This window comes from Tiliqua scincoides, chromosome 9 (genome assembly GCF_035046505.1).
Source record: "Tiliqua scincoides isolate rTilSci1 chromosome 9, rTilSci1.hap2, whole genome shotgun sequence".
In the NCBI taxonomy this organism is placed as follows: Eukaryota; Metazoa; Chordata; class Lepidosauria; order Squamata; family Scincidae; genus Tiliqua; species Tiliqua scincoides.
The window spans coordinates 47,308,670-47,323,401 of record NC_089829.1 but is presented as its reverse complement, the minus strand read 5'-3'; the positions used below and the strand labels follow the sequence as shown (position 1 = coordinate 47,323,401).

The 14,732-nt window shown below is 47.6% G+C and overlaps 1 protein-coding gene and 1 pseudogene across 1 annotated transcript in view; one reads left to right on the top strand and one right to left on the bottom strand.

Moving 5' to 3' along the window:
- The window catches only part of NECAB2 (N-terminal EF-hand calcium binding protein 2), a 155,168-nt gene that overhangs the window by 124,750 nt on the left and 15,686 nt on the right, over positions 1-14,732 (bottom strand). The gene's annotated exons all lie outside the window — the stretch shown is intronic.
- Positions 5,025-11,598, top strand: LOC136660213 (HAUS augmin-like complex subunit 8; annotated as a pseudogene).

Below are 14,732 nucleotides of genomic sequence, written 5' to 3'. Positions count from 1 at the left end.
CAAAGGAAGCTCAGGTGTCCATCAGAGCCTCCATAGGCCTTGATTACAGCTGTGGAGCCAGCCCTGCCCTTCCCAGAGTTGTCAACCAGCTGTCAAAACATGGGATCGCTGTCAACACCACATCATCCACCTGCTGATCTTCTGATCTTCCAGTACACTGGGTCCACATGAAGACAGACACCAGATGCCTGCTGGATCAGGTAAAGCGCTGCAGGAATCAGGAGGGAGTAAGGATGGGGTGGAACGGGGAGGAGGGCAGATCAGGTCCAGGAAGAAGATGGATTCGGCAGCTGCAGAGCCTGACAAATCCTAACCCCTTTCCTGAGTCTGATATACTGTCACTGGTCAACGAGGACTTGCACCGGTGATCAAGTTGGCGCATGGTGGCTGCCAGGGCTTATTCCGGGGCAAGGCAACAAATGTTCCCTTCCATGAGGAGGCCTCAGTAGGCCAAAATTCCTCAGTAGCAGCGGTTCTCACACATTTAGCACCGGGACCCGCTTTTAAGAACGAGAAGCTGTCAGGACCCAGCAGAAGTGATGACATGACCAGAAGTGACTTCATTAAGCAGGAAAAATTTTAACAATCCTAGGCTGCAATCCTATCCGCACTTACCCTTACATTTTCTCAGATATATCTGCACCAAGCAGGGATGATTCACCAGTGTTACTCCACCTGTGTGGGTGACTGTCCTTCCCCTCCACCGTAATGCAGAAATAATTGGGAACATTATCTCTTAACTTGTCAATTCACTCAGAGGAGGAGGAAGAAGATGTGAGGAGAAACGACAGTTGGGAGTACATGCCAACAGTTGAAACAACGATGGAAGTACTTTTGTACCATTTCTGCTGGCCAACGTAGCCTACCAAACTAAAAGTAAATGAGAGAGAGAGAGAGAGAGAGAGAGAGAGAGAGAGAGAGAGAGAGAGAGAGAGCTAACACTTGGAGAAAAATGCAAAACTCACAAGTCAATTCTTCAGTTGACAAGCTGGCAGTTCTACCTGGCTGACCCACGAAACATGAATTTGTTCACCCCACACTTTTGCAGAAGGCTCCAAGACCTAAAAGTCTGTAGTCCTATCAATAATCGGTATCTCCACCACCACCCCTCCTGTTCCTTCTCCTTGACTTCCAAAAATTATGGACAAATTATGGAGGAGACAAAAGTAGCGAACACTCTAGAAACCCTCTCCTCTCTCCTGCTACTCCATTTCCCCTCTTCCTTTTCAAGTCCAGAAAATAGGGAGGAAGAGGAGGCAGAGGCAGTCAACCTGTTTCAATCCATTGCCTGAGATGAGCACCACATTTGGCCTCACGTAGACATCTTGGAGGCTAGGACTGTCTTGGAGCTAGCAGACATACGTGGGGGACCTGCCCTGTTTTGCCAACTGAAGAGTTCCCTGCGCAACCAGCAATGGTGTCATTGCCAGGCCCGTCCAGAACTGTGGCGGCCCAGATGGAACAGGCCAGCCTTCCACAGGGGTGGGGTTCAGAGAGGTAGGAGGGTTCAAAAGGAAAGGTCATCCAAAGGAATGTAAAGCCCTTGCTAATGAGCATTTAGTTATACATCTGCTAATAAGAAAAAACAACACCTATTTAAACTCAAATCTAATGAAAAATTAGTGTACTTAAATTCTAATCAAGCAAATTTTTAAACTGTACTTCTATAAAATTAGATGTGTAATCAGTCAATGGTGCCCACTGAGTTATTTTTAAACTTGGATCAGTTAGAGAACCATTTCTTTTTTGGATGATCAAGCTAAGAATGTACCAGGGTGAGAAGGTACAAGACGATGAGAAACAGATTAAGAGAGAAGTAGCAAGCAGTGCAAAGAGATCCAGGGCAGCAATATCCGTTAGGAAGTGTTTTATTACCAGCCTGCTGCAATGGAACGTGTGCAATTTCTGCTTTGGTGCCTCAGTCATGAGCCACTGGGGCCAGGAAGGTAGCCCATTCTCTCCCCACCCACCTACACATTCCTGTTCTCCGAGACCTACGCATCTGGAAAAAAAGATCAGATGGCTAGACTTGAATCCAACAAGAGTTCTTTGGGATGGTCTACTGCAAAAGTTTTCAACAACTGGATCAGGTCCTAGAAGCAGGCTGTGTTCTGACCTCAGGTGGGTTTGGCAGCATGGTCACCAGGATTTTCTCCAAGGCATGGGACTGCAGTATTTGAAAGTAGTCAGGGCTTGATCCAGCCCGAGTCTTCTGCTTTGGAGGTATTCTTCGGTCTCCCGCCCAACCACTCGCTCTCTCTTCCTGTAGCCATGATAGCTGACGCTATGGGGAGGGGGCTTAGCTGAGTGAGAAAGTCCTTGCTTTGCACATAAGAGTTCAGCCTCGACAGCATCTTCAGGCTCTGCTTGGTTCAGCACACATTATTTGTAAATACATTACGACATCCTAGGGCCCAACTAGTAATGAATGCCAAGTCCAGCTAAAGAATGGGCAGCTGTGATATGCAAGATAATAATAATATAGCCATTACAGGTAATATCCATCGACAGGCCCAGCCTCCATTTATTGATATAATCCCCCTGTAAGACCATCTAAACCACTGACTAGCAGCACATTTGAAGACCACACATTCAGTATGCGTTATGTGATAAATTACATTCCCCTGCCTCTCCTGAACCTGCAACCTGTTTATTTCACTTGGTACCCAGCGTTCAAACGTTACGTTTCCCAACTCCACCAGGAACCCAGTGCACTGCCACTTCAGGAGCCAGGGAAGGACACCGCTAGCTACCCATCAAGATGGTGTTAAAAAGGAGTTTGCAGGTTGGGGTAAACTGGGAATTCTTCTCCATTTCATGTTTTGATTTGATTGGAGAAGAATCTGGGGCTTGTAATGCTCAGCCTGTCTTATGAGACTTTGAAGCCCTGGATGAATGAATTTTGCCGGCATCTAGTAATGAATTCATCATGTTAAATTTATGCATTTTGTGAAGTACTTTGTTTTGCTGCTCCTTCCAGCCAACTTAATTAACAGTCCAATCCTGTTCATTTCACCTCCTGTCGATACAGCAATCCCAAAACGATGACTGCTGCATCCTATGGCGGGGGGGGGAGCAGTTGGGGAGGTCTCCTGTGGGTAAAGGTTACGTGGGGTGGGCCTCCACAGTGCAGGGGGATCTACTCAGACCTGTGACAGCTGTATAGCTAGAGCAGGTCTGTGTGTATCATGCCACAGGATTGGGTCCAGGAAGGGGGTTGGGATAGCGGGTCTGTGAGCATCGCTGATCCTGCCCCCTCCCAGGACGGATCCACCTGTCCATCCCTGCCCCTATTCCACCCTCCGGCCACCTCGTCCTGCCTCTCTTGCTGACTCACCTTCATCAGCAGCAGAAGCACCGGGAAGAGCAGGAGCAGGCCTTTCCACTAGCATTGCCAGCAGTGTGCCAAGTGGTGCCAATGACTAGCATTGGCTGCTTTACAGCAGGAAGTATAAGATTGGACTGCGTGTCCCCTTGAGTTCTAGCCTGAAGCGAGAGATGGCCAATAATTTCTCACTGAGCTTTTCAACACTGCTTCTACGTGCAGAAATCTCTATCATGCCTGCCCCACCACTACTTCCCCCCTAAATTAAATTCCCAATGACTTTAGCCTTTCCTGGCAAGGAAGCACTTGACCCCTTGGCAATTCCAAAAGTGACCAAATATCACGGTGGCAGGGCAGGTAGACTTGGGCTGGCAGACAGACTAATCTCCAGGCTTTTTTTATTTTTAAATTACCAAAAAAAAAAAAAAAATTCTCTTTAGCATTAAGAACACCACTATCAGAGAATTACATCATGGAGCAAAACTGGCAATTTCATCTGGGTATGAAATCAAACCCTTATCTTTTGTAACAGGTGAAGCAACCATATGCTCTGCTCAGGCCCTGATTGACAAGGTCAATTTAAATTCTCCCTCTCTCTCATAAGAACATAAGATAAGAACATAAGAACAGCCACACTGGATCAGGCCACAGGCCCATCTAGTCCTGTATCTCACAGCAGCCCACCAAAAGCCCCAGGGAGCACACCAGATAACAAGAGACCCGCATCCTGGTGCCCTCCCTTGCATCTGGCATTCTGACATAGCCCATTTCTAAAATCAGGAGGTTGTACATGCACATCATGGCTTGTAACCTGTAATGGATTTTTCCTCCAGAAACTTGTCCAATCCCCCTTTAAAGGCATCCAGGCCAGATGCCATCACCACATCTCTCTCACACACACTCCTGTTCTGCCATTTCACACTTCAATGCATCAATTGGTACTGATCTCCCAAAAGAAGGTGAATCTTATAATGTTCACAGAAGCCAAAATTTTCATCCAGTCATTCTGCGTATCTGTGTGTGCACTTGCGTGTGTGTCAAATTTAAGTCCATTCTTTTCCTCAGATACAGGAAGAAGAAAACTTTCTTTTCTTAAACCATTTTTGCCCAACGTTGCATATATGCAACAGGGATAAAATGTTTACACCTGAGTGCCAGGCAAAAATGGGTTAATGTAAAAGACTAATCAACATTTTATCTGAGATAAAACACATGTGGTCTACTTCTTTAAAAATTCATCATGTATGTTTTGCTCATGCGCACAATCATAAATGCATTCTGAGTGAATGGACTTTCAGTTTTAATGGACACCCCATGCCTGAATTGCCTGTTAAATCAAGGGTTCATGGTATGTACAATTACTTAGTTTATATAATGGGTGATTGATATAATGGGTGATTTTGTTAGACCCTCTAATCATGCTGCTGATGTTGATTCATAGGTACAAGTGTCATTTGGGTCAATAATAATTATTATTAGTGTCCTTCTTTCAAACAGTCTTTTAATACAGTTCCACTGAAATTTGTAGAACTGTGTTGTAACAGGCTGGCAGTCAGGATTGCTAGACAGTTGTCTTTTACAGCACTTTGTATAACACTAAGAATTCAGGGGCAAACTGACAGTCCTTATCTATCTCCACGGGTCCGCACGTCTATAACAGCAGGGAGGGTAGCATCTGGGGTCTTCTCTGCGAGTCTAAATGGCAGAAAAGGAGCCACAGGCGGGCAGTACAGTGGGGCTGAGGTAGTGCTGCTGTCAGGCCGAAGCAGAAGGCAGGGAGAATTGAGCCATCTCGTTGCATTCAACCTGACAAAAAAACTGCTGAGAAAGACACTACCAAGGCAAAAGGACTGCAAAAGGGAACCTCTCTAACAAAGAGGCTATTCCTTCAGGCACAGAAATGCAAGAAGCCTGTAGAAACTGTCCGTGGGAGCTTGCAATCCACTATTCTGGAGGGTCTGGAAATTGCACAGCCTGACCGAGAAACTTCTGCTACTAACGAAAAAAAGTCGCCCAAAGAGGAAGGAGCAGACCCCGGATGATGTGATAGGATTGCTTGATTCTCAGATGCTGCTGCTAATGTCTGCTTCCATACAGATGCAGAAAAACCTGACCCTACTGGAGGAGAAAGCCGAAAGGCTTGCTAACTCTGAAGAAAGGAGAAACTTCAGCAGGACAAGCACAGGAAGAAGCACAGCTGCTGCTGTGGGAAAAAGAGCAGGAACTCTGGGAAGCTCTCGACAAACAGTTTGAGACACTCTCCCCATTGCACAGCAATGTGTCAAGTTCTAAGAAGAGTACAAAGATCACCAGAGCCCTGGAGTCGCCAAGGCAACAGTTGCCTATGAAATATCTACACGGAAGAGAACAAAGGCCAGGATCTTGCCGACTTGCAGGACAGCCCAGCTATCACTCAGAAGGTGCTGAGCAAAGGCCATCAGCAGAACTCTGAAGGAAACTCCAGAGCTCTGAATGTCATGACAGAGTGGAGGAAGTTCTCTGGAGCAGGATGCAGAGCTGTCAAGGACATTTGCGAAAGTCTGGAACCCGTCAGCCTATACTAGCAAAGAAATGGCACCGTGTTGCCAAAATCAGAATGCCAGATGCAAGGGAGGGCACCAGAATGAGGTCTCTTGTTATCTGGTGTGCTCCCTGGGGCATTTGGTGGGCCGCTGTGAGATACAGGAAGCTGGACTAGATGGGCCTATGGCCTGATCCAGTGGGGCTGTCCTTATGTTCTTAACTACAATTCCCAGGAGGCCTTGCAGGTCTCTTGTTATCTGGTGTGCTCCCTGGGGCATTTGGTGAGCCACTGTGAGATACAGGAAGCTGAACTAGATGGGCCTATTTCCTGATCCAGTGGGGCTGTTCTTATGTTCTTATGTAACAGGATGAAGACACTGTGGGGCTGGAGGATGTGAAGCAGGGTACTTTGGCTAGACCCTGGCAGTTGTAATGGGATCTGCCACTGTGTAGGCTGGTCTTTTATTCCCTTGTTTTTCTCCATTTTATAAAAATTAAAATGATCTCCAATGGCCAACAGGGGTCAAGAATTTTGTTAAACATATCACAGGTGGATTATCAAAAAGCACAAGGATTCTGCAAAGGAAAGACTCAGTTGTTACTTGGAAAAAAAAAAGTCACATCAGGGATCTGAGAGGAGGGGCAGAGTGTGAGAGAAGTGAATGGAAAGAATGGAGAGAAGTGAAAAGCGGTGTGCCCCAAGGATCTGTCCTGGGACCGGTGCTTTTCAACCTCTTCATAAATGACCTGGAGACAGGGTTGAGCAGTGGGGTTGCAAAGTTTGCAGACGACACCAAACTTTTTGAAGACCAGAAGTGATTGTGAGGAGCTCCAGAAGGATCTCTCCAGACTGGCAGAATGGGCAGCAAAATGGCAGATGCGCTTCATTGTCAGTAAGTGTAAGGTCATGCACATTGGGGCAAAAAATCAAAACTTCACCTATAGGCTGATGGGTTCTGAGCTGTCTGTGAGAGATCAGGAGAGAGATCTTGGGGTGGTGGTGGACAGGTCGATGAAAGTGTTGACTCAATGTACGGCGGCAATAAAGAAGGCCAATTCTATGCTTTGGATCATTAGAAGAGGTATTGAGAACAAAACGGCTAATATTATAATGCTGTTGTACAAATCGATGGTAAGGCTACACCTGGAGTATTGTGTCCCGTTCTGGTCGCCGCATCTCAAAAAAGACATAGTGGAAATGGAAAAGGTGCAAAAGAGAGTGACTAAGATGATTACTGAGCTGGGGCACCTTCCTTACAAGGAAAGGCTATGGCGTTTGGGCCTCTTCGGCCTAGAAAAGAGGCGCCTGAGGGGGGACATGATTGAGACATACAAAATTATGCAGGGGATGAACAGAGTGGATAGAGAGATGCTCTTTACACTCTCACATAACACCAGATACAGGGGACATCCACTAAAATTGAGTGATGGGAGAGTTAGAACAGACAAAAGAAAATATTTCTTTACTCAGCGTTGGTCTGTGGAACTCCTTGCCACAGGATGTGGTGATGGCATCTGGCCTGGATGCCTTTAAAAGGCGATTGGACAAGTTTCTGGAGGAAAAATCCATTATGGGGTACAAGCCATGATGTGTATGCGCAACCTCCTGATTTTAGAAATGGGCTATGTCAGAATGCCAGATGCAGGGGAGGGCACCAGGATGCAGGTCTCTTGTTATCTGGTGTGCTCCCTGGGGCTTTTGGTGGGCTGCTGTGAGATACAGGAAGCTGGACTAGATGGGCCTATGGCCTGATCCAGTGGGGCTGTTCTTATGTTCTTAACTACAATTCCCAGGAGGCCTTGCAGGTCTCTTGTTGTCTGGTGTGCTCCCTGGGGCATTTGGTGGGCCGCTGTGAGATACAGGAAGCTGGACTAGATGGGCCTTTGGCCTGATCCGGTGGGGCTGTTCTTATGTTCTTATGAGAGTGGAAGGTGACCCATTCTCCTTGTCCTCTCAGAGGTGGTCAGGGAAACAGGCAAAGACAGCATGGCTGGCAGTTTCTGGGCAGTGTAGATTCCAAGTGAGGTGAGGGATAAGATTCAACCTGTGAGAGACTTGAGGTTGGCACAGAAAGGAGACAGCCAGCCTAAGGCCAAGGCACTTTTGGGGGTTCAAAGCTGCCAGTGGGAGATTGTACCCTACTATTGTTAGTGAGAGCACAATCTCCAGCCCAATGCTCACACCTGCGTATTTGTAAATTAAGCAAATACGACAGACAAGGGCACCACCAGCCTCCAGTGATCACTGCTTCCAAAGAAGCCAGAGGTCAGATAATGCAGCAGCTCTGGAACGTCTCTGCAGAAGCAGAGTGCAAGTATGCAATACTGTGAAACACAACCTGCAAGCAACAGCCTGTCCCCCCATTTGTGCTGGCAGTGTCTACCAATGGAAAAGATCTGAAGAGCTTTTTTTGTGGAGGATCCATGTGCCATTCTAAGGATTTCCCCGAATTTTCTCTCCTTTCACACACTTTAATCATTTACTCAATTCTTGACTAGCATGGATGTGTCTTTCAAGGAAAGCCAAATAAGTAAACGAAACCTCCACCATTCCTCCCCATTTAACTATTCTGTCCTCACTGGTCTGATCGCCCTTGCAAAGGTAGACTCTTGGGCACTGCAGTAATTTTCTTGACTTGGGAGCATCTCTGAAGTAAACCAGTTGTGCTTCCAACAGAGAAGGGACCCTCCAGTTATGACTGGCAACAAAGATACTTTTTTTTTTTTTAAGTTGCAGTTTGATGAGGGAGGCAGCCATATTTCTGACATACTCCCCCACTAACAGAGCACGGGAAACAAAAGGTGAAATGACTTCCTCTCTACTCCAGGTTTGTGGCAGAGAAACCATTTGCATCTCCCAATCAAAGTCACTTTGACTGTTCTGTAACTACAGCATCACCGGTGCAGTGTACAGGAGTAATCAGTACAGAACGTAAGAATATTCTCACTCTGGTCCAGCATGGATCTGGACTATGAAATTACAATCAGAGCAGCTAACACAAAGCAAGATCAACTATTTCCTCTGAATGCTCATCCAATATACTGAAGTTTTTTACTAGATGGGCAGCCCAACCCCCTCCAACCTCCCCAATGCCACTGGAGTTGTGCCAAGGCAGGCTTTGCTGTATCCTATGGGGGATGTCGGAATGTTGTGCGCTCCTCAAGGCAAGGGGATATTTGCCCCTTTACCCCGGGGTAAGCCCCAGCCTCAGTGCCTCAATGGGGCAATTTGGAACTGTGCCAGTTAAATTGCTGGTGCAAGTTCACACTGTGTTGGCAGATCCAGCCTGGGAAGGGGGATAGCATACACTGTGCACTGACACTTGTAGGACGGCGCAGGCCTTCCCACCAATGCTACTAGCTTCTGCATTTGTTGCAACTCAATTGAGTTTTCAACCCATTGAACTCAATGAGTTTACTTCTGAGTAGATATTGACAGAATTGCACTATAGGCCACTTTCGTTCCCTGCCATTTCCTATTTTTCATCTTCAAGGAATTCTTTCCATATCAACCTTTCTGCTGAGGAAACAGCACATGTTCTAGAGGAGACTCTGTTTACATGCCTGCCTGCCTGGCTCCTTTGCCCTCTCCCCCTTTGAGAAGGGGCCCAAAAGAAACTTTGTACCCCCGGATAAAATCCCTCTCAGAGGCCCTGGCAAGGGTTTCTCTGAGTAAACTGCATTAGTTTTTTTAAACAGAAATGCTGCCAGCTGTGAATCAAAGAGAGTGAATCATAATATTCTAGAGTTGGTTAATCATCTAGCTTTTCATCAGCTACTAAAATCTGGGTATTACAGATGTCTCTCAGAGGCTACTGATAGAAGGGTGAGACTGAACAAAATTTCAAGGAAGGGCATGGTCGTGTTTAATAAGCCATAATAATCTCTTGCCGCCGGATGGAATTGACAAGATAAAGATTTGATTTCACTGTCTACTGTAGCCACAAGAAATTGAAAACAAGAAGCAAGACTTAAATTCAGCCCATGATCAACTAATGGTTTCAACAGATTGAAGCTTAAATTCTATGTATGTACTTGCTTGGTGAGAAAAAAGTGCCAATGAATTCAACTGGGCTTATTTCCAAAGGAAAAGTCATAGGACTGGACTGCAAAGCTCATTTAAGAGCCCAGTCCTAACAAACTTTCCAGCACCCATGCAGCTGTACCAACAGCTTGTATACTGGTTGTGCACTACATTCTCTGGAGGGGGGGCAGTCATGGAGGCCTCCACAAGGGAAGGGAACACTTGTTCCCTTAGGGCTGCACTGCAGCTGCATCAGTGCTGGAAAGCTGGTTAGGTTAGGGCTATAAGTCAGTTTTTAATAACTGGCAGAGAGCACCCAGACTGGTTGTATGCAGTGCTTTGCATCCATATATTTTTCCTGTTTTCAAATAACATTAGCCACCCTGAGCTCTCTGGAAAGACAGTTATGCAACACACTCATTAAAACGGCAGTCGCATCCAGCAGGAGGAGTCCTCTTGGGATCCAAATTCCAAAGCTTACTGTACTGCATCCAAGTTCAATTAAAGTGCACACTCAGCTGGTTTATTAAAGCTGAAATCCAGGGGTTATTTAGTATCGGGATTGGGAGGAAGAGCTGAATGGGGGGAGGGGGGTTGCCAATCTGCCCCTTTGTGACAGGTGTTATCTTAAGGGCAGGTGACGGCTGGCCAAAGAGAAAAAAGAAAGTGCTCGGAGTGGTGGCACCGAACCAATCCTCTAAGGCAGTGGTTTTCAAACTCTCATGGAGAGTTTGAGCCACTGTAAGTGCTTGCGGGGGGAAGGCAGCAGGGGCGGGGGGAAGGCAGCGGCGCAATCCCAAGGATCGCACCGCTCAGGGGGCTGCAGGGGCTTGGGTGTACTTACCCAAGCCTCCTGCAGCCTCCCAGGAGTGCGGGGAGCCCAGCACGACCTTCAGCAGGGCTCCCCCCAGCAGTGAAAGTGAAAGCGGAGCAATTGCGCTCCACTTCTGCTTTAGGGCAACCCTGGGAGGCTGCAGGAGGTTTGGATAAGTGCACCCAAGCCCCTGCAGCCCCCTGAGCGGCGCGATCCTGGGGATTGCATCGCTGCCTCCTCCCTGCCTCCAGGCTGCCGGTGCCCCTTCAGGGGGCAGAGGCCAGGGCCCACAGGCTGGGGCGTTGTGACGCCCCAGTCTGAAAAGCCCTGCTCTAAGGAAACAGCAACAGTCATGAAAGGGACATGCTGTGCTGGAGCAAACATGAAAGGCAGGTGAACAGGCTTCATTCCTAGTTTACCACAGCAGGAACTGAAGTGGACAAAAAGTGCAATTTGGAAGTTTCAAAGCACTTTGCAAACAGCTACGATGCAATCCGAGTCCTTTTTGGTCGGCCAAAGACTGCCGTCTTCTCTCTGTTCTTGCTAATGGTTTGAGCCACATACAATGTATCTCCAAAGTTATCTTTTCTAAATTCTCTTGCAATGTTCTGGGCTTACTGGCCCACAGCCTCTTGACAATCATCTTCTACTCTTTCCCTCACTTGGCCGGAGATAAGAGAGATCACCTGGAACTCAAATGCTCTGCAGCCCTCTCCTCTATCCGCCTGCCTGCCTGCCTGCCTGCCTGCCTCCACTGCTCCTCTGCCTCTCTCTCCCTGGATTCCAAAAGGAAGAGAGGAACAAAGTGAAGTAGAAAGTCAGGAAGAGTCACTGTAGCCACCACTCTTATCTCCTCCCTTCTGTGCTGTTTCTCTTCTTGAATCCAGGGAGAGGAAGGAGGAGGAGCAATAGCTGAGGTAGTGCAGGGCGAGGCGGGGGGCTGGTATGTGGGGTGCTGCCTCAACACCAGGAGCTCTTGGGTTAATCCTAAGTATTGCAACCAAGCTGACAGCTGATTCCTATGTAAGGACAGAAATGAGTCACTACATCTAGAAAAAAATTAGATGAGAAGACAGAGGACAAAAAGGAAGCCCATGGTTGGTGTGTGTGTCCATCAAGGCACTAAAATGCAAGTTTAATGTCTATATTTATTCTGGAATAATAATAATAAGTAATAGTATTTGTATACTGCTTTTCAACAAATTTCAAAAGCAATTTACCCTCTGCAATATTTTTTTCCTTTGCTGTATTTCTGATTTTCATTTCTTTCTGCAGTGAAGCTTCCAGATGCCTTGTTGTCTGAAATCACCTCCCTTCTGTTTAACCCAAGCAAGAAGGATCACAGATGCCAACACTCTGTCTTCCCTAATATTATGACAATTCAGGTTTCCACAGCAGATGTCACAGCTGGCTGACAATCAACTCGAAGCTGAGGAAATACTGAGCGGGTTTTTTCCCCTTTGTTGTGTGAAATGCTCATTATCAAAACTGTCTGGCTGTGTGTGTCCAAAGTGGATTTTCAATAGACAAAAATGCATGCAGAGCTTAAGTGATTCGTCCAACGTGAAATGGCACCGGAAGGATAACAATTCAGCTCCTCGACTCTCTCCCGCTAGCAGCCCACTCACAGGCCTCTTTGGTAACGCAACAGATCAGTGAGTCTCCAGATGACTGTGGCTTTAAACCATCCATACAAAAAGCACTCAGGGATGGATGCACTAAATCTATTTGCCAAGGTAACTTGACCAAAAACCCATTTTCACAAGAGGTGCCCAGCAGTTGCAAGGAGGAACTATTAAGTAACAGCTCAGTACACTGAACCACCAACTCCCCCTCCATTTTTTTTTAACTTTACTCCAGTGGTAATCTTATGTCACCTCTACTAGTTCAACAAACACAACATGCAAAAGCTTTTAAGGGGCTGGATGCATTTTAACACTTTGCCCTTTAGCTTGTTCAGAATGCCAGAATTCGTCAACTTGAGTTATTTTGCACAGGTCACTAGTCAGAACTGCATTGAAAGGACAAAGCATCATAGAATGCAGACATCTCTACTGGGTTCCATCTGCCATTTTTCCCCACCAAGGCAGGATTAATAATCAGGCTACGTATTCTATAGAGTAGGACCACAAACAAGCCATGGACTCCATTAGGAAGCAATTTCCCCCCCATGAGCTTTGGAATAGGGAAACAGCTTCCCTCTCCCAGGCAGATAGCAACCATGGGATGTCCTCATGTGTATTGGGACTATGGCAGGCACAATGCTCCTTCCTCTCTATGCCATATGACTGGGGTTCCCACAACTGCTAGTTAGCAAATAAAAACAAGTACATCAGAACTCCATGTAGCACAGCTCATTGTACAAGGCATGGTGGTGTCTGGGCTCTGTTGGGGGTCTTCTCCCTTCCCCCTAAAACAGCTCAGTATAGGAAGGTGAAGAGGTTGCCACACAACCACAGAAACACAGAATTGGAAAGGACCTGCAAGATCATTGAGCCCAGTGCAGGCTGTCCACAACTACAGTATCTCTAATAGTTCAGTATCCAGGCTTTGCTTAAAGAGCTCCAACGGCGGTCTACCACCTTCCAAGGGAACCTGTTCCATTGTCAAACAGCATCAAGAAGTTCTTCCCATCTCCTCCTCTCTCTAGACGTCACCCTTGGTGGATGCCTCCATGTGAAACCAACTCACAGTGGCTACTCCCCCCACTGCCGCTCAAGCCCCCAAAATAGCTGTCACTGCAATCTCGGTGGCTTTCCACTTCAGCTGTTGGTGGCCTTTCCACTTTGCACCAAGTGAGGCCCCTACACTCTGGAGATTTCATTCACCTATGAGAGTCGTGTGGTATCCAAGTGTTCAGTATCCAGGGGCACTGTATTGGAATCTGGAAGAACTGGCGAGGAGGTAGATGTAGTGTCAGCAGTGGCCCCTTTAAGGATCAGGCCTGGGCATCCTGCATCCAGCTGCAGCCACTGGAAGGCAATAGGGCCCTCAGGGATATAAGGAGCACCTGAGGCAGGAAGGGTTTGTGGGTTTTGAAGGAGTGCAGGTTGGAGGTAGGAGAGGAGACTGACTTGGCTTATTGAAGTTGGAATCTGACTGTGGATTGTGACTGGACTTTGGCTTTGGACACCCTGACAGATTTGACTGACCTACCTGGAACCTGACCTTGGACTGTAACTTGGCTTATTGGCTCTGGACTCTGATTTGGCAACTCTAATTGATTGGACTGGTTTACTTGGCATCTGTGGACTAGAACTGGACTCTGACCTTTGCTTGCTGCACTGGTGAGTTGCACAAGGGGGACTGATCAGCCTTAAGCAGGCACGAGGCCCATTGGATTGGGATTTGGCAGAACAGGCACCCTGGACATGTATAGTTCAGCTGACAGTCTCTCAAGCTCATAGCCAAATTGTAGAGCACGTGCTCAGCATACAGTGAAGAACGGCTATTCAGTCCTGGAGAACGGCTGCCAATCAAATGAGATACTGCTGTATGAGATGCTTGAATGGCTCAGGTCCATACAGGGCATCTTCAGAAGTTCTAGGCACAGGCTATTGCTGCAGTTTTCAAACTCTCAGGGAGTTTGAAAGCCACAGTAAGATCTTGCGGGGGTGGGAGGCAGGCAGAGGTGTGGTCCCCAGGATTGCACCGCTCAGGGGGGCTGCAGGGGCTTGGCTGTATTTACCAGAGCCTCTTGCAGCCTCCTGGGGTGCGGGAAGCCCTGCGCAACTGTTTGCAGGGCTCCCCGATGCTTCAGAAGTAAAAGTCGAGCAATTGTGCTCCACTTCCCGTTTTGCAGAGGGGGGGCGCGATTGCCCCACTTAGACTTTGGAAGCCTCAGGAAGCCCTGCGGACAGTTGCGCAGGGCTCCCCGCACTCCCAGGAGGCTCTGGTAAGTGCAGCCAAGCTCTTGCAGCCCCCTGAGCAGCGCAATCCTGGGGACCGCGCCGCTGCCTCCTCCCTGCCCCCGCCCCTTAAGGGGAAACAGGCCAGGGCCCACAGGCTGGAAAAGCCCTGGGCTATAGGAAGGCTGCAGCGTTAGG